Source organism: Manis pentadactyla, chromosome 2, assembly GCF_030020395.1.
Source record: "Manis pentadactyla isolate mManPen7 chromosome 2, mManPen7.hap1, whole genome shotgun sequence".
Classification (NCBI taxonomy): domain Eukaryota; kingdom Metazoa; phylum Chordata; class Mammalia; order Pholidota; family Manidae; genus Manis; species Manis pentadactyla.
This window is the reverse complement of record NC_080020.1, coordinates 199,204,560-199,229,576: the sequence shown is the minus strand read 5'-3', so window position 1 is coordinate 199,229,576 and position 25,017 is coordinate 199,204,560. Positions and strand designations below refer to the sequence as shown.

At 43.1% G+C, this 25,017-nt stretch overlaps 1 long non-coding RNA gene across 1 annotated transcript; it reads right to left on the bottom strand.

Moving 5' to 3' along the window:
• Nucleotides 1–1,202: 1,202 nt before the first annotated feature.
• On the bottom strand, nt 1,203–23,107 carry LOC118932357 (uncharacterized). Its single transcript, XR_008995854.1, has 4 exons — nt 23,012–23,107; nt 22,105–22,232; nt 12,589–12,632; nt 1,203–2,336 (listed from the first exon to the last, which is right to left on the bottom strand). It is a non-coding gene; the product is annotated as an uncharacterized LOC118932357 (long non-coding RNA).
• Nucleotides 23,108–25,017: the final 1,910 nt, after the last annotated feature.

Genomic DNA, 25,017 nt, shown 5'->3' with positions numbered 1-25,017 from the left:
CTGCCTGGTAGAGCCAGAGCCCACCCAGCGTTCAGGTGGAAAAGGAAGCCTTTGTGGGGATCAGGGAATTCCTCGCCTCTGAAAACAACCTTCCTCCAGTAAATTTCCTTTGGGTCCACCATGCTTCATGAACACAACCAGTAACACGACATTCCTTTGAAGCAAAGGTGAGAGTGACTGGGTACATGGAACTCCTTTCCAGGGCCATGTCAAAATCAAAACACCACCGATATGACCTGACAATCCAGAAACACAAAAATATCCTGGAAAATCTTTTGTAAGTTAATGAGAACTGCCAAGTGCTCTCAGCCTCCAGAAAGTTTAGATTTATCTGAACAGGAAAGGGGTGTGGAGGCACGAGGATGAACATTTAGCAGGTATCTGCTCTGTGCTAGGTGGTTTCCATGTATTCTCATTTAATCCTTATAATATCAGAAAAAGAAACTATCATTTTCCCCATTTACACATGAGGAAACTGAGGCAAAAATGCTCAGTTACACAGTAAGTTGCAGAACCCAGAGTCAAACTTGGGCTGTCAACTTTCAAAGCTCATGAGCTTCCCACTGCACAATAGATCAAGGGTGTTTCACTTTGTTTCAGAAAGAACACAGATCAGGCCTGTAAACACTTCAGCTCAGAAATAAGGGACAACTGGGGTAAACCAAGGTTTCCCTGAATGACCCCTTTAACTCCAGGTAAATGGGACCAGGGATTCGTCTGTCTATACACTTCAAATTCAAGAAAATCACCAGTTTGAGAAAACACTTGTTTTCAACCACATTCATTATTTTAATAATTTTTTTCTTTGTTCAAAGTATCTTTGTTTCCCTCTGACCTTTCCTGTTATTTCTGTGAAGAAGCATACTTCCATAAATGTGACCATCATCATCATTTTCACTGTAATGGCCAACAACATCCAGGAATTCATTTGAAGTCTGAAAAGCACTTTTCTACAAAATGTGAACCATGACTACGGCCATAACCAAGACTTCCTAAGACAATCAGCATGGAGATCATTTTTTTCTTTGGTAGTAAGTAACCTTCAGTATGTTTATTAACTCATTCCTGGATTTTTCATCCTCTATCTCTCATAGATAAATTTACTTTTAACTAGATGTATTTGAAGAAATACTTACCTACTTACCCCATTGTACAGGGAAATAGGATATCTACATGCAAGTAAATATTTTTGCACACCAATATTCGCAAATTGATGATTTCTGAAGTTTACTTACAGAGGTTTCTCAAACAAAAACCATTTGGATAAAAATAAAGACCAAAATCCAAAACTTTTTACACTTAATAGAGGGCTCTGCAGAAAACACTTTTGGAACCTCAAGTTGTCTTGTTGCTAATCAGCTATTATTACAGGGGTTAGCACCAGATTAATGTTCCAAATGCTCTTTATCTCCTTACATAAGCAGAATGGAATTTCCAAATCTCATTTTTAAATGGCATTAGTCACCAGTATAACAAAACACATGCTCTGTACCAATAAAATTTAATGTTCAAATTAAAAAATGCTTGTTTACATGCATTTTTACACACCTCTCTATATTAAAGGAACCGTGTTTGCATGAGATATTTTCCTTAGGTCAGAGGACACTCCCTCCTATTTCCCTGTCTAATGGCAGCCAGCCCATCTCATTGTAATCACCCCTGGAGAGAAGGCAGAGATCCAAGAGGGGAGGGGCAGATTCAGTAGTTACGACTTTGTGATTTGAAGCTAAACAGTAGCTCTCCCTCCTCCCTCCCTGAATGCGTCTGGTAAAAGAACTATTTCTACAGGCAGGTCATCACTTAAACGAGCTCTATTGCTCTCTGCCCCCAAACCCACCAGTTATGGACCCTACAAGAGGTCTGACAGTAAAGAGAGAATCAGACACAAGTACTATATAACAAGAGCAATGACAAAATAGAGTTGCTTCTTTTTAATGCTTCTTTTTTTATTCCCAAGTCCTGAGGATCCATCTCTCAACACAATTGCTTGTTAAACTCATTAACTTTTACTTCATCCAAAATAACTAAATCCTATGAGGTAAGGCAATAGTTCACTTCAAGCCACTATAACTCTATTTGAAAACTAGGCTAAAATTTCCCCTACAATCCAATTTAAATTTCCTAATTGAAGTTTACGGACTAGTAGTATCTGAGTTTTACCTGTGTTACTGGGTTTAATATATTTCTGACATGCATTTAGAATTAACATAATAGCATAGCACTGTAAACATAACATCAGGTCATTCATAGACTTGTCTTATATGCTCAGCAACTATGGGAGAGGGTATCAGCATTAAGAATGGAGTTTCTTGTAGGTAGTATTTTCCTTTTTGATTCTATAAACAAAAAAACATGTTGTATTAAGGAATATTTTATTCTAAGAGGTTAAATTTTTACTCAATAGCAGGCTAATGATTTATTAGTCTCATTAATTAGATGACAAAGCCCTAAAAGATTAAAAACCAAATTTTTTTAACTAAGCTTAACAGTAACAGAGAGAGACCAGGAACTATCTTTTGTGAATGCAAAGTAACTACAGCTACTACTAATTCATCCCCTTCCTCATCTGAAAGACTTGCAAATTCTCAACAAACTACTTCTCCATCAGAGTTCAGATAAAGGAAAAAACAAGCCGACACCATTTTTTGCCCATGACATCGTTTGCTGTCCTCCAAAGCCCGTGGGTCCAGTTCTGATGTCAGGGTACGTGACTCTACAGGGACAGGCCCACATGTATTTGAAGAGGGAAATAACCTTTTCTGCTCTGCAGCAGGCATTTTCCCCATGAAGACAAATATAGCCCAGACTGAAATCACTTAGTGTCAATCAAGGTAACCAGATCAGCTCGGCGTTAATAATGAATTTGGTCATGTGCCCCCACAGAGAGAAAAGTGTGAGATAGCTGAGCACTTGCTCCATGTGACACCCACTGGCTAAGATGTCAAGCCACAGTTCTCTAAGCCCAGCTGGGAAGCAACAGGGTAATTTAATCTGCCACCCGTTCTAATTGCTAAACTGAGAGAATTATCAGGGTTGCCAGAGAGGGCTTTCAGAGCTCTGGGTCTGGGCTTGGCGGCTGGTATGCAAAGCCATACTTGGGATTGTCATTAGGGATGAACCCAGGTTTTGTGGGGTCTAAGGCTTATACAACCTGGGGTCTCTCTTTAAGGAAAAGAATACAAAATTACAAATATAAAACTAGGAGCAGGACCTTGGAAGGGGCCCTTTTAAATGAGAGGCCCTGAAGCTTAAGCTTCATTAACGTCACCAGAAATCTGCCTCAGGTTGTTGTAGAAATTGAAAGGACGTTAGCCTCCTATTTGTGTCCTGGATTTTGTTTTGACGGACTCCAAGGACATATATCCTCTCTGCTCTATATAATTGTTTGTACTTATCCATGTTTCCTTACTGCACACAATGCTACCATGGGTCATGGGTCACCCCTTCACCAACCCTCAGCCCACCTCAGATGTAGGGTTGTGTTTCTGACAGACACCAGTCCCAAGTTGGTATGCTCAGGTTGTCCTCTGTGATGCCAACTTTTAAAAGTTAATGAGATGTCCCAGATATTCTTAGTTTCCCCTAAATAATCTGTAAAACTTTAGGAGAGAATGACCACAAACTCAATCACCAGAGACAAAAATGATAGCACAATGGAGTCAGGGGAGACCTTTGAATCAGTCAGTTTGCAGGCAAACCAAAGATTGTCTGCCCTATTTAAGTATTTATAAAGCAAACTAAAAATGTTATTACCACAATTGGAAAAAATCAAATAGCATTTAATCCCTCAGATGCAATGTTGGTTCATCATTTCAAAATATTGTTAAATTAATAGACTAGAAGAGAAAAATTACATGATTATGTCAACAGAAGTAGAGAAATTATTTCATGACATTTAATATTCATTCCCAAGAAACTCTTATCAAGTTGGAAATAGAAGAAAATTTTCTTTTCCTGATAAAGAATGTCAACCAGAAACCAACAGCAAATATCATACATAATGATGAAATAAGAGAATTATTCCTATTGATGTTAGGAATAAGATAAGGATCCCTACAACTACTTCACATTCACTGGGGTGTCCTAGCCAATTAAATGACAAGGAAAAGAAATTACATAAAGATTTGAAAGGAAGAAACAAAACTTGTCAGTTTTTGCAGACAAACATAATTGTGTATCTAGAAAATATAAAAAATATGAAGTAAACTGTCATAATTCACAGAGTTCAGTTAGGAGGCCAACCACAATATTAACATATGAAAACAACAGCTTGCCTCTATCCTACAATAACTATTATGAAATGTAATGAAAAAAGATCTTACAAAACCCACAAACTAAAAAATACCCAAGAATAAACTTAAAATGAAAATGTTTAAGATCTAAATGAAAAAAAAGATATAATTTTATTTACAAATGTACATAAAAGAAAGCCCAAATAGATGGAGAAAATGTTCATGTATCTGGTAAGAAAGGCCTGGCATCATAAAGATGGTGGTTCCCCCCAAATTAATCTATAAATTCAGTGAAATCACAATCAAATTCCCAATGGGGTTTTTCAAAGAACTTACAAACTGATTCTGAAATTCTTCTAGAAGAGAAAAAGAATGCCCAAGGCAATTTTGAAAAAGAAGTCTCCAAAAAGCATGCTGTTCTAAATTTCTGAATAGAGGCCAGGCTTGAAGATGAGTAAGAAAGCACACTCAGGCACATACACAGCAGATGAATTGCATGTAATTGCAATGACCTTAAAAGATAAGAGATTGCATCAAGGAGAGCTAGAGGAGCACAGATTTTGGGTTTACCTTAATTCTATCAGGAGAGACAGGCTTGAGTGCTGGCCATGGTCAACTTGACAGGAAGAAACTGCCAGGTGGTGGAAAGTCCTGAACAGTGTTATCTGGAGCCTACAGGTCCCCAATCACGACACTTCAAAACTCCAGAATGGTTTTACAAAACCACTTTTGGTAAGCCACATTATCCAGATCTATTATCAGTTTCAATTTCTTGTTATATTGTTAAAATACCACATTGGTGCACTAAAGACCGATTAAATGATAATAACGAGGTATCAGATATGCTTAGTTGCCCGAAGACAATGTGATAGGCTGTGTTTGATGCCTGGCTATTACCACTCCTCATACTAGGGCCCATTATCTGCTAGATTACTTCAGAAATGTGGAAAAGCATGTGCTCTCTTTTAGAATTCCTTTTTCAAAATTTCAGGCAGGCGTGTCATTTATCTACTGGGGGAGCTAAGCAGGACAAACCTGGCTATTGCCTGTCACAGTATCAAATCAACATAAAGCTACGGGAAATAAAACATTGTGACATCAGTACCAAATAGTGCAATAGGACATACATGGGAATCTAACAACTGAGCCGTGAATATATGGGAATGTATTATAAGATAAATGTGGCATTTCAAATCAATAGGGAAAGGATAGGCTGACTATTCAAAGAATGATATTGGAGCTACTTACTGACCATTTGAGATAAATTAACTTATATCACTATGTTTCACTATTCAAAAGTTTAAGTTCCAGAAGGATTAAAGACCTAAGCAATACATAAAATTATAAAACCTTAGAAGAAAATCTTATAAGAACTTGATGGAAGGAAAGCCTATGTAAAACTCTAGAGGAAAAAGTGATTAGATTCAATTTTATCAAATTGTAAAATTCTGTCAACAAAAGTCACCATAAACATACTAAAAGAAAAGTGACAGATTATAAAGGGACATTTGCTACATATATAACGAAGGAATGATACATAAGGAACTCCTACAAGAAAAAGAAAAAATAGTCCATAGAAAAATGGGTGAAAAATATGAAATGGCAAATCATATAAGAGAAACTACAAATCAATACTAAATATTTTAAAAAGTTCAACTTCACTGCTCACTAGTAATAGATGAAATAATAGTGCAATATCATTTCCATTTTTTACCTGTAGTTGACAATACTTTTGTTTGTCTGAGAAAGTCTGTATTTTTCCCCTCATTTCTGAAAGAAATTTTCACTGGGTGAGATAAAATACTGGTTGACAGAGGATTTTTCCTCCACAGCCCTTTAATGATATCACTCCATTATTTGTCTGGCTTACACAGTTTCTGACAAGAAGCTTGCATAATTTTTATCTTTGTTCCTCTGCACGTAATATCTTTTTTCATTGCCTTCAAGTTTTTCTCTTTATCCTTGGCTTTCAGTGCTTTGAACATGATATGTCCAGGTTATTTTACATTGTTTTGCTTTTGTATTTACTCTGTTTGGTGTTTTCTGAGCTTTTTAGATCTGTAGATAGTGGTTATAATTAACTTTAGAAAATTCTCAACCATTACTTCTTTAAGCATTTCTTCCACCTTTGCTCTCTTCTCTTCCTGGAATTGTAATTTACATGTATGTTAGACTAGCTGATATTGTCCCAGAGGCTTTGATGCTCTGTTCTGTTTTCCTTTCTTTTTTCACTCATGAGTGTGTGCTTCACTTTAGGTAATTTTGTGAGGTTAGATCTTCATGTTAAATGATTCTTTCCTTGGCTGTATCAGGTTTACTAATGAGGCCATTGAAAGTGTTCTTCAACTCTGGTACTGTGTCCTTCATTTCTAGAATTTCCATTTGATTCTTTCTGATCATTTCCATCTCTCTACTAACATTACCCATCTGCTATTGTGCATAGTCCATCTGTTCCATTAGAACCTTCAACACAAAAACCACAGTTACTTTAAAACCTGGGGCTGGCAATTCCAACACCTGTGTTATATCTGAGTCTAATTTTGTTGATTACTTTGTCTCTTGACAGTGGTTTTTTTTCTCCCTTGCTTTTTTGTACATTTCCTATATGTTTTGGTGAAAGCCAGATATCTTGTATGTGACAGTGAAAACTGATGCAAATAGGTTTTAAAACTGGAAATGAGCATGTTTCTTCCTCTCCTTCCTCTACTAGGCCTTTGGTATAGGGGTTTGAGTCAGTATATTCAGGAGATACTATGTGGGAGACACTATTGGTTGTCTCCCTTAACAGTAATCTCTTCTTTCTTCCTTGCTAAAAGAAAATCCCAATACCAATCAAGTTTTGGGTGACAATGTCTTTAGGGACGATTGGGCCTTCCTCCAGTCTTAGAATATGAATCATGTTTGGTTTAAGCTAATCATGGAAATCTGATTCCCCCTTTGCCAGTGAGTGGTTTAAAAGCAGGCATGTGATCAGTCCATACAATAATAATAAAGACTTCAGGGAGGAGTCTGGGAAAGATTTTCCCACATGATAAAAAAGAGGGATGTGGAAGAGAACTTAACCCCCTTCCACCCTGCCGATTTTTCTGCCACACGAGGATGTGCTGTTGGAAGCTGTGGATGCCACCCTGTGACCATGAAAGGAAAACCAAGGACCTCCGGAGATGTGACTCGAAGCCCTGACATGACTGAACCACGGAACGAATCAATCCAGGAATCACCTATCTCTGGACTTCACATTTTTTGAGAAAGGCAAAAATCTCTACTGCTGGTCTTGTTTCTTATGGGGAAGCTATCCCAAAGAACGTAATACTTATAAAGCATCCATTCTTGAACACAGGCTCAGGGCTAGGCCTCTGCTTACCTCCTGTAATGTTCTCACCATCGTTTCCCACTTCCTCTGTGCTGATCTTTAACTTCTTCTGGTGTCCATGATTTATGTGTGCCATTCTTGCTGCTGACACAGTCTTCCCCAACATCTTTGCTTAGCTAACTCCTACTCGTCTTCTAAGTGTCACTTAGAGCACCACTTTTTCAAGGAGGCCTCTCTGCCCCCGAGTGTGGTTAAGTGGCCCTCTTGTGTTTTCCCATGTCACCCAGCACTGTCCCCAAAACAGCACTTGTCACACTGTCATAATAGTCCTCCTCATTAGACTGCAAGCTCTGCAGGGCAGGGACCATGTCTGTCTTTTTCACTACAGCCTTCCTACATGGAGCCCAGAACTTCACACACAGTTAGTCCACAATAAATATTTGTTAAATAAGTGAATGAAATCTTACCATCTAAAAAGGAAAATGAGGCACACACAAAAAAAGGAAATGAAAGTATAAGTCAGAGTATGCTAAATATTATGCAATTCACATTAAAGTTTGAGGGAATTGGATGGATAACTGGGGAAAGCTTAGTGGAGGAGGAAGTGATGTGGACCTTGCAGAAATTCTATCAGAAAGAGGAAGGTATTTCTGGCAGGATGGCAGTCAAGGTGCCACAAAGAGGAGCAGGAGAAAGTCAAGCAGCAAGGCTGGACCCGAGATTTCAAGTGAGGTGAGTGCCAGAGATAACGCTGGACCAGATTATAGGGGTCTTAGAGACCAGGCATGGGGTTTGGGCTTTATTCTGTAAGCAAAAGGGAATCCCTTAAATATGTTGAGTGGAGCAGTGGCATACACAGGTCAGACTTCTGACTATGAAATCTTGACAGAGCATGGGATGAATGAGAGCAGGCGGATGGGGCCAGGATGATTGACAGGGCGGCCGGCGTCACACCGTGAACAGATGGAGGTCTTCGTTTGAGTAATGGTCCCTCTCCCATTTTTTAGCCCATGATTATGGAGTAAAACTATGATTAGTATATAAAGCGAATACAAAAGTGATTATTAAAAGACCCGTAGAAAGTGTAAGTCAGGCAAAGAGTATTCTCCACCATGACCCCTATAGACAGGAGATCAAGAAGCAGATTCAGAAAAAGAAGGAAACAAAGTAAGGAAACTCCTTTCCTGACAACAAGGAGCTCTTTAGAAGTCGTGTTTCAGCTGAGGCTCTGAGAAGAAACTTGATTCATTTTTGCAAATTCCAATGTCATTCATAGTTTGTAGGGTTTCCTACAAGACAATTTTCCTGCTGTCACTAAAAGCTGAAACTTTTCTTCAAACTACAAAGTTAGGATCAAAACAATACTGAAGTGGGTGAATGTGCTTTTCTCCAGAAATGCCTTTTAAGATGGGGCAGGAGGAGAGATGTGCAAGTAAGATTTTTTTCATCCACAGCATTATAATTATAATAACAGTCTGAAAATTCCTAACACCTTTCATGTGAGGTGATCAAAAGCAATTTTATCACACTCATGGTTTTATTTATATGCAGAAAAGCTTTTCAGATTTCAGTAGAGGTTAGATTTATTACATATTTGCTTCAAAGCCACCAACTCATATACCTGACAGCAAGTCATATTTTACCAAAAAATGAAGCCTTAAAATTTTACTGTCATGTTCCCCAGTCCCCTTGTATTTTAGCATTCCTGCCAAACTTGCCAAGAGAGAAGGCGCCTTGAACTTTTCTGACCCTATTGTGTCAACACATCTCTCGTGTGCTTCGTACTTTGTGTCAGTTCTTTTTGACAATGAGGTCTGAAGTTTAAGAAATTCTCCACAGGAAAAACCTTGCAACATGGACTGTACCTTCCATTCACATCTGTAACCATATATCCAAACCTGCTCTTATGAATTAACTGCTGGCTTTTTCTGACAGAAAGGAAGAGATGTCCGTCTATCGTCTGACCTGGTAGCTGGCTCTCCAGAGTGTGTGCCCTTCCCTCTCTTTCCCTCTCATGAACCTTTGTTTTCCCTTTAGGAAAGCTCCCCCTACTTTCTAGTGCTCAGAGTCCTTAGATTGTCAGCCCCTTAACCCTCAAAAAGAGTTTCTAAATAGGGCTCAGCCAGCTGTGATCTGCCCCTTCAGGTCCCAACTTGTGAAATCAAATTTCTTTACTACTAAGGAATATGCATATTTAAAAATGCTGAGGCCCAAGTGAATTGGAATCCACTGCGGATGAGGCCCAGATATCAGTTCAATTATTAAAGCAGCAGGGGGTAATTTTCATCTGCAGCCAGGGTTCAGAACCCCTCGGATAGGTGAAAGTTCTTTCATCTTTTAATATTCCATGGTTCTAGGAGGTGCTAATAGATTACTAGGGTACACCACTCCCCGCTTCCTTTCATTGACAGAGATCCTGGAACATGATGACTCATCCTAGAATGGCAAATCGTTTTAGTTCAAAAACCTACATCAATGGCCTAGTCGTTGTCCAGAGCTCTGTAGAGGTTTAGGCTAGTATCTGGGCTGAATGGGAATGACAGTCGCATCATATCTGCCATGAGCAATGAGGAAAGAGAGGCACTCAAGATTTCCCCCAGCTGGTCCTAATGCAAAGAGGAGAGCACACAGGAAGAGCTCTCAGACACAGATGTAGGTTGGTGCTATTCCCTGTTTTAGGTATGTATTGCTGTAACAAAGCATTTCAGATCCAACCATTCTGAGACAACACCTGCTCACAGTGGTGTGATTTGGACAGGGTCTGCAGGAGACAGCTTATCTGTTTTCCAAGTGGTGTTAATGGGGAGGTTCTTAATTAGGGCTGGAGGATCCAAAATGGCATCACCTTCCTATGTCTATGTCCTGGTTGGAGAGGCTGGACTGGCGTGAGGGTGGCTGGGTCCCCTCTCCAGCAGGCTAGTCAGACATCCTTATATGGTGGCTCAAGGCTCTAAGAGAGTAAAAGTGGAAGCTATCAGGCCTCTTAAGGGCCTCATACAAGACTTACAACAGACACAGCATTGTTTCTGCACAATTCAGTTGGCCAAAGAAAGTCACAAGACCAGCCCAGGCTCAAGGAGAGGAGAAACAGACTCCATACATGCATCCATGGAGGGGAGGAATTGTTGGCAGCTATCTTTGCAGACAATGTACCATATCCCTTACTTGGCTCTCCCCATGGATCCTATGATGTGTCTACTGTTCTGAAAGTCATATTACAAAACAGGTGAAGAGAGTATGTTGATTTTCCTGATTATCCATTCCTAATTTAAATCATTTAAATATTACTATAACCACAAGTACACATACATTATATTCACATTACTGCCTTAACTAATGTCTAAATATTTTCAGATATGGTCATTTACTAGATTATTATCTTTACCAGTTAACTATCAGAAAGAGATAATGTGGTTGAATTTTAACCCTACAATCCTTGTAGGAATGGTATTTTGTTGTATTTAAGAATATAATTGGACACAGGAAATTAAGAATACAATGGGAAGGTAGTTGTTTCCCCCCAGTACTCTCACCCTAAACCCAAATTGGCAGATAGGTAGTCTCTCGGTGTCAATTTCAGAATATTGCACATAACAATGAGATTAAGAGCAGGAAGTCAAACCAGTGGTTTAAAATCCACTTTTTCCAGGAAATTACAATCCCAACCCCACTGTGACCTCCCCTCCATGCTGCTCCATGCTTCATATCCTTAAAGGCTTGTCTGTGTCCTTCTAGAGGTTATGCACACTTGCCAAAGATTTTGGGGAGAATCTCTTCTTATTTTAATTACTCTTCAGATAGAACCCAGCCTTGTACTCTGTTATTGAAAACCATTAGCTGGGACCACAACTCCAAGACTTATCACCAATTGAGTCTCACTTGTTTTCACATTGTAGTTCTACTGGTTAAAATTCCCAGACAATTTTCTTTCATTAAACAAAAATGAGACTTAGGGTATTTTTTAAACTACAAGAAGTTTTATATGAAGAGTATAGTTGCAGATTGCTTGTCCTATGAAGTTGACTGGAAAAAATATAGGAATGATGTCACAGACAGAACCACATAGACTATGCCCAATAATCTGTACAACAAGTGTTTATTGAGCACTTAATATGTTCTTGACATGGTGTTAGGCACTGAGAAAACAGAAAAATACAGGACACCATTCTGGCTCTAATAGTCTAAGAAGGGGAGGCAGATATGTAGTCTATTGTATTGCACATGATATATTAAGCTCTCTAATAATAAAACTAACATCTGTTATTATTCATATATTTCAAGAATGGCTTAAATTCTGATAGCCAGATTTAAGCTTGTGAACATATGGCTTTTAAATATACAATGGAAACTAGTCACTGTACTTTGCTATACTACCAACATTAAATCATAGTTACTTTGGAACGTAAGTTAACTGGTTTAAAATAAGTCTATAACACACTTAAAAAACACTTTCCTATCTCATACATTCAAATTACTTCTCCATGTGAAGTTATTTTCATTCTAAGTTATCAAGAGAAGAATAAGCAGAACATATTTATGCAGCACTTACTGTGACCCAGACATTGCTCAAAATGCTTCCACTTAAACTAACTCACTTACTTCTCAGAATGACCCTATGATCTGGATTCTTTCTTTATCCCCATTTTGTAAGAGAGAAAGCTGAGACAGAAAGGCTAAATAACATGTCCAAGGCAAGCGCCCAGGAGGTGGTGGAGCTGAGTTAAACTGACATGGCCTGGCCCTGGGGTTCATTCTCACCACCACCACATAGAGAAGATAGCAACTAATTTGTCTGGGGCAGCTGGGAATGGTCGTTTTGAAGTAGTGATACTACCATCTTAAAGGATAAGAGGGGTTCTGCAGGTGAAGGAGGGATATTTGCAAACCTGAGGACAAATCTGAGCACTAACAGGAAGGCTGTTGAGGTTGTTGGGGGTGTGATGGGTGGATACTGATGGCAAAGAGTCCTGTGTACTGTGACCTGGAAGGCCAGGCATCCATTTGGGACAGCCAGCTTCACCAATGCCCTGTTCAGAGACTCACCTGTAATTTTGAGAACCATGTCCTCACAGATGACATGTTGGAATCTGGAAAAGAGGGATAGAAAACAATGGTCATAAAAACCTCCATGAACAGTTTCAGTTTTTGGAGTCCTTTAAAACACATTCTCTTAGTTACACTTCACATTTTGCAGTTGAGAAAAGAGACAGAGAGGTAAGTGTTTTCCAGTAAATAAGTCTAGAGCCAGGCCTCAGATCAGGTCTTTGGACTCTTTATCCAGTGTCCTTTCCACTGTGACCACTATGGTCCATTCCCATCACTGGACCTGGAAGTGCCCACGTGTCCATTGGGCTAGTCCTGTATCCAGAGGGCCACGGTCACACAAAAAGGACACCTAAGGACATTCAGAATACTAGGCTCCAGAGATGGCAAATGCACCCCTAGTGAAAATGACATTAGTCTTGTCATCACAGCAGTCATGGTATGGCCTGAGGCCTTGGTGTCCTTACCTGTGAATTAAAGGAAAAGCATTCAAGATGATTTCTGAAGGGCCTGTACAGCTCTATCTTTCTCCACCTCCATCACTGTCTACATGTAGCTTCATTTTAGTTAACTGCTGTTTTTGGCCATCACTGAATGTCCAGTTTCATTCAAAACAGAGCTGAGTTGACAGACAGTGCCATTAGAGCTGGAAGCTCAGCGTCTGGGACACAGCCTCAGGCATGTCTGTATTCCGGACAAGTTCCTCTCTGCACTTGAAGCTAATCTTGAAGGGTCCAGCATTTCCATGTCCCACTGTGGGATCTGCTTTGTAGGCTGAAATGAGATACGTGTCTCCCTATTAATATCCTCACACTGTCTGAATGCATTTTGAAAGCTCGCCACGCTCAGCAACCTGTGGGTTGTTTTTGTTATTGTTGGTTGGAGTCGTGCATATTTGACTTAAAAGTTAGCACCAAATGCAGATTTATCTGATCAAGGAAGCATGAAATAGAGAATGGGTAAATTTCCTTTGCAAAGCAGGCACCCCTGGATGTACTTTTCATGCTGGATATTTGTACCAACTTGAATGAATGGCAAGTGGTGGGTCTCACCAGGAAAAGTGGTGCCAATGAGGTCATGGAGAGAGCAGTGGGTATGGCCAAGATTGCAACACAGACCGAGTCTACTGGGCCTAAGGAAAGGGACATAGGACAATGACCATGTTAACTTGATTCCCTAACTCTCGTCTCTTTTATAGAGGGCTCTTCAGTTTTCAAAGAGTCTTTATATTCCTTAATTCATTTGATCACCTTAGCATCTGACAGGTGACCAGGGCATAGTTAATTATCTCTAGTGACAGGAAGCTGAGGTTTGGCGAGTGACCAAGCTTACATAGAAAGGCAGGACTATAATCCAGTTATCCTAACCTACAGTCCAGTGCTCTTTCCTCTGCACCATGCAGCCGCAACCACTGGGATTCAAACCTCTGAAGGCAGAGACTGCCTTATCGATGAGCATGCCTCAGGACTTGGCACCCAAATTCAAGAATTATTTGTTGGATTTCTTGAATATCTAGCTTGACTAATGAGAGAGACTGGCCTTTATGAATCTACTCAAGTAGGGAGAGAAAAGAGCCCAAGTCTTTATGGACCAGATTCCACAATCTGGTCCCTGTTATCTCACCTACCTCACTTCCTTCTACTTCCCCCTTACTCATTTCACTCTGGCCGCTCTGGCCTTCTCACTGTTCCTTAAACGTACCAGACACAGTGGCCTCAGGGTCTTTGCACTGGCTGTTTCATCTGCTGGAACACCCTTCCCCAGATACTCTCATGGCTCACTTTCTTGCCTCCCTCAAGTCTATGTTCAGACATCACCTTCACTGTAAGACCTGCCTCAAACCCCTGATGTGGACATATAACTCAGTCCTCATTCCAGAACTTCTAATCACTCTTACCTTGTCATTTTATTCATTGGCATTTTTTGCCTTCTATCATGCTATGTACATTTCTTACTGTTTATGATTACTATTTATCATCTGCTTACACCTGGTAAAATTAAAATCCAGGAAGGCAGAGATTTTTAGTTCACTGATGTAGCCCAATGGTTTAGAATAGTATCTGGTGCACAGTAGATCTCAATAAATGTTACTGAATGAATGAATGAATGAATGGGTTTGAAAAGTCACAAGCATTCCTTTCTTTTGCACAGAGGTTTTCTTTCTGTTCTAGCCAACTGTACATAAGCTTAACTGTGATTTAACTGACTTTCTGGTGTACAGTGTTGTCAAGGAGCAGGAATCTGTCCTGTTTCTTTTGTCAAGGGGAGAAGGAACATCTGTGGCCTGAATTACTGATCTAATGTCTTCCCTTTCTGGGTGTGAGAGTTTTTACTCAAGATAGGGTCCTTGTGAAGAGGAACAGAATAACAACAACAGGAAAAAGCATCCCTCATGGTAGACTTTCAGAGTTCTCACATCTAAGGATCATTAAGGAATAAGCACCAAGAGTGCTACATACAGCAATTCTAGACATTGAGAAAGGGAGAGAATGTGGCACCAGACTCACCAGTCTTGTAGTATAGAAGTCAGGACAGGGATTCAGAGCAGATGGACAGGCACTGAATTCAACACGCGTGGCTTTTTCTAGAGCCAGGCCCAGGCAAGTGCTAAGCAGTGGGCCAGGGGGTTGTTAGAGAGGAGGGGTTTCCGCAAAGTTGCTCAATCTCAGCAGATTTGTCAAGCCCAGGCACAGGTGAGCTGGAGAGTTGGCCTCAAGCACCCAGACACCTGTAGGCAGCAAGCTGGAGTCTTTGCTGTTGGGGGGCTCCGGCATCCTAGGTTGGTCCAGGAGGGAAAGGAGCTGGAGCTCGGGTAGCAGGTTAGAGCTGTGCTCAGTTACCAGATGGGAGGACAGGCAGCTGCTAGTCTGGAGACACTCAGCCTCTCCTCTCTTCCTCCAGGCCTGGTTTGGGAACTGGGGACAAACTGAGCCACAGGAGCAGAGGGGAAAGAAGAGGGGAGTGGAGTAGCCCTAGCTGCACAGAAGGGAGGAGTGCAGAGCAGGGAGGCCAGGCAGGGCTGACACAGGCACCCAAAGACTTCTTCCCAGAGAGAATGGCCAAGGTTGGTCCCTCTTTATTTAGTGAGGCGTGGAGAGCAACGGCATGGGTTTTCAGAGACAGGGTCAAAGCCCAACATCACTGTTAGAGGGCTGGCGAATTGTAACTACGGGTTTCAGTTTCCTCAGAGGAGTGCTGAAATACCTGAAGGACAGAGGACTCAGAAAGCCTGCATACCACACAGGCACACTGCAGGGCTCCTAACCCAGGCCCTCTCTGGAAGCGTCCAGGGTCTCTGGCTTTTCTACCACGGCCCCAACCCAGGAAGGTTGGAAGGAGGGAGACGGAGTGCACCCTCCATCCTACAGTGGGTTGTTCCCACCCATCTCTCATCCTGCCCTGTGCCCAGCCAGAGCTGGTTTATTTGAACCAAGAATTTAAATGTAAATATGCAACATCCCTTCCCTTCTCCCTCCACTCAGGGAGAGGGAGCTTGTGTCCACCCCATCAGCTGCAACAAGAGCGCCATGTGTGCAGAGATCCTATCTACACTGAAAAGAGCAGAAATATTAGACACAGCTAAATAAGAAAACACAGATTATTGCTGGAGACCCCTAAGGCCTACTTTGTCTGTGCAATAGTTTGTTTTACTTTTCACATAATTTATTTTGGCTGCAGCCAGATTGATGGTGATTATATCTGAAACCACCCCCCCAACATATCTGTCACATAAACACTTTGTTTAATTCAGGTTTGTAAAAAGCTACAGGCCAACAGGGAGCCAGTCTGCAGATTAATTAGCAGATGCTAATGCTGGGCATCTTGTCACATGGCCCAACAGCTCAGAGGCTGAGGGTCCAAGAGGGGACGGCAGGCAGCCTGGTCCCCTTCTCAGATGTTTGATCCCCTGGCTATTAAAGGAAAACCAAGGGAAAAATTGGAGGGAGAAGAAGAAGGCTGCTTGCTGTCTACCCTGGCTGAGAAGGAGACTGGGCTGCAGAGGGGGCCAGATTACCCGTCCGGGCCCTGCAGAGGAGGAGGCGATCCATAGGCATTTTGAAGTCGATACAAAATAAACCCCAGACTTCCTCCGTGTTTCTGTCGATAGCATCACTGGATCCGACACCTCCTGGGAAGAGGAAGGGCCTTAGGGGCTAGTGGCTGGGGAGAGAGGCCCCTGCTCCGGCAGCCATGGGGGGATATGGGCCTGGAGCCTTGGCAGTGATACTCTGGTTCCCCGACACCCCCAGGCCGCCTGCTCCATAGTGGCTGCTCTGGCCCTGCCAGTACCAGGCAGGATTTCCGACTGTCTGATGGGAGTGTGCCCCTAACAGGCTGCATATGCCTGCCAGCTGTTGTTCTCCTTCTGCCCCCACAGCCAAGACAAGAAAAGCATTATTTCCTCCTGGCTGTCTAATCTGTAGCCCTCTCTAACTTCACAGGCCAGTTTGGGGCACCGTTAAGTCAGCTCTTCTCTGGGGTAAGTTCCTTTTGGTCAGAAAAGGCTCTTTTATTCTCCCCATCCCATTTGCCTTTTCCTTTGATGTGGGGCTCCTCCACTAAGGTGCTCAGAGAATGACATTTGGTTTTCAGAGGCTTTATTTACATCCTAACTGATTCAGAAGAGCCTATTCCATTTGCACGGCCAGTCCCAAGCCTGGGAGAATTCCTGTTAGCCGAAGAACGGATGTCTTTTGAGTGTGTTAATTTCTGGTCTTTCTATGTACCATCTCATTTAAAACCAAAAACTCAGACAAACAGCTATTTTTGAACCCCATATCACAGATGAGGGGTTGGATGGAGAAACAGGAGGTAACCGAGCCAAGCAGAGGCTGAGCCAGCTCTGAATCTGTGTCTGACTCAATCCACATTCTATACACCCTAGTAATTTCCAGAAAGGACTCTGGGACTGGAAGTGAAACTTTCCACTCTTGTCTTGGCTATGCCACTAACTAGAATGACCTGGGTCAAGTCCCCAGCCTGCCCTGGGCCTAAATTTCCTAAGGGGTGGGTAGCACCTCCCAGGTCCTGCCTTCCAGGTCCTGCCTTCCAGGGCCGCCTGCCTCAATTCCACCTCCAAATAACGTTGAGAACTGGGCCATCCCGACTCAACCTGCAGAGGGACCGGAAGCCAAAACCCAGCTCCAGCATATCCAGTTACTAACCAAACACTTGTCTTTCTTCCCGACTGAAACTGAGTGTGCCTGTTGCCTGGGGCTCTTGACCAAGAGCTCATTTTTAACCCTTTCACACAGCTGTTCTTTTCCACAGCACATAAAACACAAGACACCCATTAATCAGACATTACTCCACTCAGACCTCATTTGGGGATATGCTTTGAAAGGAGAAAGACCTGCAAAGAGCCCAAGCAGGACATCCTATTTTTGACTTAGCCAGTCCTAATTTTTTTACTCCTGTCCCTTTTTGTAAATGTTACTTGGGAAGTGCGATTCCTATTTCACTGTCCTTTTAAAACAAAGTGTGCCATTGTTTAGAGGGCGGGAAAGGAGAGGCTGGTTTGGAGGGGAGAAGGGCAGGGAGCTGGGGGTCACATTCTGGTACAGGTATGAACCAAAGCTGGAGCAGGGGAGGGCCGAGGCTCCGTCCAATCTGGGCACCTCAAGTCTGTCACTTCAAAGGGTCTTCCAAACATTAACTCCTTATTCTTCATGACTGTCCTATCAGGACAAGACTGGAGTAAGAGTGTTATTCTCCCGCACTAATTTTTAATTGGCTTTCATGATTTTTAAAGCTCCACTCCCAGTACTAACAACAAACAAAACCAAAACCGAACAAAAAGCAATCTTAGAGAAACAAGACCACAGAAACAATAAGGACCCAGATTCCAAAACTCTTGGGTTCACCCCAACTTTAAGGATGTGATAGTCACAGCCAGGAAACATGGAGCAGTGGGCTCCAGGCTCAGAGGCTTAATTGTCAGACTGTATTTCCAGATGCAAGGTTCCTGCCTTTGGCACGGACTTTTTCTATAACAAACCCACTATGGGGTCATTCATCAGTGCATAAATACACACCTGGGAGGTGGGGGACAAGCCCCCATTTTTCTGGCTTTATATATACGGAACTCATACTTCTTCCATTGACATTTGCAAAGGATGATCGATTAGAGGGCCTTGTGCCATGGAACAATTTCAAATAAACGAGCATCGTCTGGTGCATGCTCCCGCTCTCCACACCCTGCAGAGGAAATGAGCCTTTCCTTCCAGCTTCTTCCTTTCAGGTGAGGGAAAGCAAACACTGAGCCTGAGAGGGGCTGCAGCTTCAAGCCTCTGACTCAGTGAGGTAGGGGAGGAGGGCGTGAACTCTTAGGTTTTTACTTCTCAGCAAATGGGGGGACTAGAAGTCCAAGACACAGAGTGCCGAGGCCTCCAAGACTATCTGGAGACCAAAGAAATGGAAGTGAATGAGACTGTTGTGCAGCTCCCCAGTGTCACTAGCATGTGCCACCTCTGTATGTGGGCCAAGTCAGTGGTTGTCTAAATAGAGTTGACGGAACCTTTAGCACTATTGTCTGACCCAAAGTACTATTTGCATCTGATGCCTGCAACAACACCATTGGAGATGTGTTTCTTTGCATTAACCACGTTATCTGCTTATAACATGGTGGGGGTGCACTGGGAGGGTTGGGAGGGGGATTTGGAAGCTGGTAACAGGAAAAAATGCTGCACAGCCAATAAGTACTCAGAAAAGGGCCCAGGATTGGACCTGAACATTACTGGTTACCTTAAAGAGGGCCACTCCAGTCATTGTAGAAGGAAGGTTGTATGAAAGTCATGAAGCAGTATGGATGGAGCCGTCTTTTTATCCCAAGTTTAGGATTGAAGGAAAGAGGAGAGAGCTTAAATTAATGCTAGGTAAGGCAGATGAATGAAGGATTTGGGGGAGCCTTTTAGACTTTTTGGGCAGCTCACATGATATGCTATATGTGAAAATACCTTTGAAGTAGTCGGGGGCCTCAAGGATGAGTATTTTTGGTCCTGATTATTAGCATGTTGGAGTGTTGAGTCAGTGGAGAGGAGAGACTTGGAGGCCTGGACCTCACCCGACCAGCTGCACGGCACCCTCCACCCCTCTGAGCCTCCACAAGAGCTCCGGCTCTCCAGGACTGCAGTGACTGGCTTTGCCACATACCCACACCCACCCCGCCCGCCATCGCCTGCCCCAGGAGAGAAAGACAGGAGCCTTGAGTGCCTGGGAGAGAGAGGTGGGAGGGAGGATTACTGAAGGGGCCTCCGCCTCCTCCTGTTAGACCATCTTTCAACACCAGGTAAGCATCTGGCACTTGCTGAACTTTCTTTCTCTTGAGCTTTTTGAGGGAAAGACTGGTGTGGTGAGAGGAGGGCTTAGTGGAGCCAGTGAATGGTTTGGGAAAAGAATTAAATTTCCCTGAGGAGGGCTCTCTTCTTGGAATCCCTGAAAGCTTGTGTGACAATATAATTAAGTGGGAGGCCACGACAGCCTGTCAAATTGGAGCGTGCTTCTGGCTTGCCTGAGGTGGCGGGTGGGTGAGCAGGCTGACGGCACCAGGCCTGCCATCAGCACAGCAATTCCAAGTATGTGCTTCTCTCTGTCAGTTCATGAGAATCATAAATGAAGTAAACAGAGGCTCCAAGCCGGGAGCCGTAAGCAGGTGAAGATGGCAGCTACTCGCCGGCACGCGGCCAGTCCTGGCAGCTTCGGCAGGACAGAGCTCTCCACAGGGACTTCCAGTGCCCCAGCCCCATGGGACCTCTTCTCTCTCCAAGCTCAGCCTCACAGTCCCCAACACTGGTTAGCACTTAAGTAGTCTCATTGTTTCAGGCCCTTTGCAAGAGCATTACCCACATGTCACCATTACAGTTGCTCCTTGAATATGGAGACTGGTGCGGCCAGGAGGTTATCCGCATCCAAGGCAGGGATGCAGACAGACAGCCCTCAACTGATTAAGAGACCCTACTGCTAACTCAACAGCGCAGTTTCCCTGACTACCTCCTCCCAGGGCCCCCCCACCTCCTCCCGGTCTGCTCTGCCTTGTCTTCCTGGTCCACCACAACTACCACTCCACATAGCTGTTTCAACCTGACTCCGGGCTCCAATCTGTACCAAACTTTGATTTGAAAAACATTACCGAATAACCGTGGTGCCTCCTTTAACAAATGTCTTCATCCACAGGCAACAGACACCAACACACATATGCAGAGATAAACACATGTGTGCTCTGTCTCCCAGTCATTTAAAATAAATGTTACCACAACACAGCCCAGCTATGTAGACTTCTTTTTTTTTTAAATCAATATTGCCCCAAGCTAGCAAATAAGGAAGGAAATCACTGGGAAATGCATTATTCATGAGCTTGCCAGGAGTGCTGATGACTAGCAGTGATAAAGGTCCCAGTGTGAGGGGCAGCGGTCTGATAGCTCCATATCAAGTCCATCTGTCCAGGCTGCTTCCTGTTTTCGGGAGCAGGGGTATCGGTTCTCATCACTTTTCCCCCTCATTTAGGAGAGTGGGATCTGCGCACCTGTGGGACCTGAACTTGCCTTGTGCTCAGGTCATCATGTGGGGAACAGGGGGGACAGGACTCCCGCAGGGGGAAGCCCTGATGAGAACTACTTAGGCTGCTGTCCTCTGTAGTTCTTCACCTCATACTTCCATGTGAGTGAGAAAGAATCCTTAGCTTTTGAGAATTCTAATCGGTGAAGGGAAATAATCATTGGACATTAGTCAATAAAGAGCTCTTGCTTAATGGAATTCTGGGAAAGGCTCTCAGAGCTAGTTAGGGATGGCCTGGACACCTCCTCACTTAGCTTTCCTGTCAGAGAGAAGCTACCAAGCCCGGAAAAGAAGGGTGAGGAAAGAGGAAGGGACCGGGATCCTGGGGCTTATTCGCAGATTCTCTACCAGCCATTAAGTTACCTCAGACAAGACTCCCCAATCTGTCTGGGCTTCTGAGTGCCCCCCACCATGAAAGCAGAAACTCAGGACAACCACAGTGCCAGGAAAAGAGACTAGAATTGCTTCTGAAGGGTTGCATGAGCTCTAGTGGGAGAGAGGGGGAATATTGAAAAGTAAGAGAAAACTCTATGGTCTAATTAAATTTCAAATGATTAACACAAACTCATGTATAACTTACATGCACCTGAGAAACATGTTATGCAAATGAACACACGGTCCCAAAGAGCACTCATTCATGCAGTGGGCTATGAATCCCAGAACAATAAGCAAGACACAGAACTCAAGGAAGAGGGGTCCAGTAGGTCATTTCTAGCCGTGCCAATTGCTATGATCATTTTTGTTAAGTTTCTGGAGGAAAGTGAGAGTCAGTTGTCTGGTACAGTTTGTTTCAGGCCCTAATCCACTCCCTGCCAGAACTCCTAGCAGGCTGGGGGACTGGTACTTCTAGATGGCAGGGTCCAAGTCAGAGACCAATGGAAGAAGCCATTCCAGAGAAAGGAAGTAAGAGCAGGAACGAGTTGCCCAGAGGCAAAGAAGAGGGAGCTGAAGCTTTGTGCTCACCTTTCAGTCCTAGGGGAGCAGGGCTCCCAGACAAGCAGGCAGGCTGAGCCAGAACCAGCATGAGGCAGAGTCCAGGGAATCTCAGTCATCCTTCCGACTGAGGGTGAATCAGCACAATCAATGAAATCCTGATCAGAAAAATCAAACCACCTCAGTGAAAAGTCTGCATTATAGACTTCTTTCTTTGAAATATTGCTTTGATATTTTCATGTTCATTTAGGGCTTGAATGAGGTTAGCAGAAACTGACAGGTAGAAATTTTGTTGTCCCACTTACCAAATAGAGAAGAACCATCACTTATAACCCACATGGTTGACTGTATTCAAGCAAATGTTCCTAAAATGTGTAACAACTGCTCTTTTAATTGAGCTACCTTTCCTTCTGCAATTTTATTTACATGAGAGCAGTCACCAGAAGGAAAGGTTTGCATGAATCTCAAGCACACAGAGCTATCATGATATACACTGGGAAGTGGAAAGAATAGCTTTCACAAAGCTCATGCATTGTACTCTTCACAAGATGCATGTTCTTTAGCCTCTTGCTCATATGTGGCATCTGAGAAGCAGAGCCTGGCAGCCAGAAACACTAGCAGCAATAACATATTACCTGCTGACAGCCATGGAAATGCTGTGGAAATAGTTCTTCTGTCTGTTTTCTTTCTGGGTCGTGAGTTTGGGTCCATTTAGGGTAGGGAGGAAAAAAACACACAACAAGAAACCCCTCTCCTTCCCTTAATAGTCCCAGAGTATATATACCCCATGCTACATAGAATGTAAAGATGGAACAATTTCCCCTCATTATAGCCAATAATGTAATATGGAATTACATTGTTTGGCTAAAACATTTAACTGTGTCCCTCCTCTCCTCCTACCCCAACTTCCCCGTCCCCACCCCACCCACATACATACTTTATCCAAAACTTCAGAAAAGTTAGGTGGAATGTCCAGGTGAAGCCCTTAGAACACCTGCTCGTGCTCAAACGCAGAGCTTGTTTTATGCTGCTGATTGCTTTAATGGCCCCAGTTTGTCACTCTTCCCTCTAGCCACACCCTCTGCAACAGGATTTTGCAGTTCCTTCGTTACAAGCAGAGGAGTATATTTCCCCACCTCTTGACTCTGGGTTCAGTCAGGTAACTTAGTTCGGCCAAAAGCGATGACCATGTGCCAGTTCCCAGCCTGGCCTTGGGAGCCTGGGTGATCCCTCTTGCTCCCTTCCAGCTGTGCCATGCCACAGCAATATGCCCAGGCTAGCCTGCTGAAGGACAAAAGCATGTGGAGCAGAACTGAATCACCCAGTTGTCCCAGACAAGGCTGATCTAGATCACCCAATGGCCAGTCAACCATCAGACAACGTGAGTGAACGGCAGAAATAGCTGGCCAACTCCCAGCTGACCCCAGAGGGACAAGCAATATGCACTCATTGTTGCATGCCACTGGGCTTTCGTGGTGGCTTGTCATGCATCCGGCAGCATCACTGAGGCAGGAGATAACTGGTACAGTAGAGCAGGAACATGGGCTTTAGAGTCAGGTACATTGATATTCAAACCTTAGCTCCACTGTCTTTCAACTGTGCGAATCTGAGCAAGCTACAAAACTCTTAGCTTTAAGCTCCTGGCCTATTGCACAAAATCACCTCAGAGCATGATTATCAGGATTAATAAGTAGCATATGAAAGCTCCTAAAATAGCTCTGACACATGGTAGGCAATCAGTACATTTTGCTTCTTTTGCCTGGAATCCTTTAACTGAATGCATAGAACTTTCACCTGAAGCTAAGTAGTTTGGTGTCTTCATTCACAGGTGATGAAAAGTCTGGAACCAGAGCTCATCAGGACTCCCTAGGTATAGGGGCCATCCTAACGCACACACTGTTCAGCTAGCCTATTACATCACTTAGTGATATAGCACAAACTTCTTTCCAATATTCTAATTTCTACATCAGTAGTTATTTACATCCTTTTCAAAGGTCATAGAGCAACCCATTAAGTGAATACATCATCATTTGTTTTACCATTTGGGATTTTTTCCATCATTTTTTTCTCACTAAATACCAAGTAAACGTATATCAAATTCCAAGGTAGACGAGGTGATGTAATTGTCAAATAGGATACAATAAACAAAAGAAAAGCAAAGAGAAGACAAAGTCTTTAAAACTGACATTCAAAATAATGGCCCTGTGTCATCAATGAACTCTTAACGTCCCTGCAACAATTCTGTTGAAGAAGAGGCACAGATAATATATTCTTGAAAACTGTCTATCCTGAGTGAATGGTTAAAACAAAAGCTTTGTTGTCTACAGGAAAAAGCCATGGTTGTCTGAGAGAAGTTACTTCTGAGGTGCACCAAAGAGGAAAACGACAAAGCCCACGCTTTCCAGATTTCAAGGGTTCTGATTGGCAAGACTTGGCTGTTAAAACCCTCATGAGCCCTCTGAACCTACTTTTATTCCTGGTCCTCTCAGTATGTAAGACAAACAAGAGCAGCTGTGTGGCCCCAGAGACAGGTGTCTGCCTCTCTCCAAAGCCCTCTGTGACCTCACAGTCCCCTCAACATGCCATTTTCCCCCCTTTCTGAGCCTTCCAGGGAAACGGTGGGTAAGTTTGAAAACAGCCACAGCCAACTGGTCACCATTAGCCAACCTCTCGCTCCTGGAGGAAGCCACGCTGGCCTGCAGCAGAAGTCCATTTCCAGTTACTACCACTAGACAAATGGCTTTTAAATTACATCCTAAAAAGTTAGCAGGCCATTTGTCTTTTCAAGTAATGGCACAGAAATACTGTATTACTGCCATCCTATCCCGGCAAAGGGGTTCTGCCCTTCAAGGGGGCGTGTGGGTGGGTGGCCAGGGAAGAGGCCCGGGAGGCAGGGACACCCAAAGTAGGATGGGATTTGATCTGGCAGCTTTTCTACAGCCC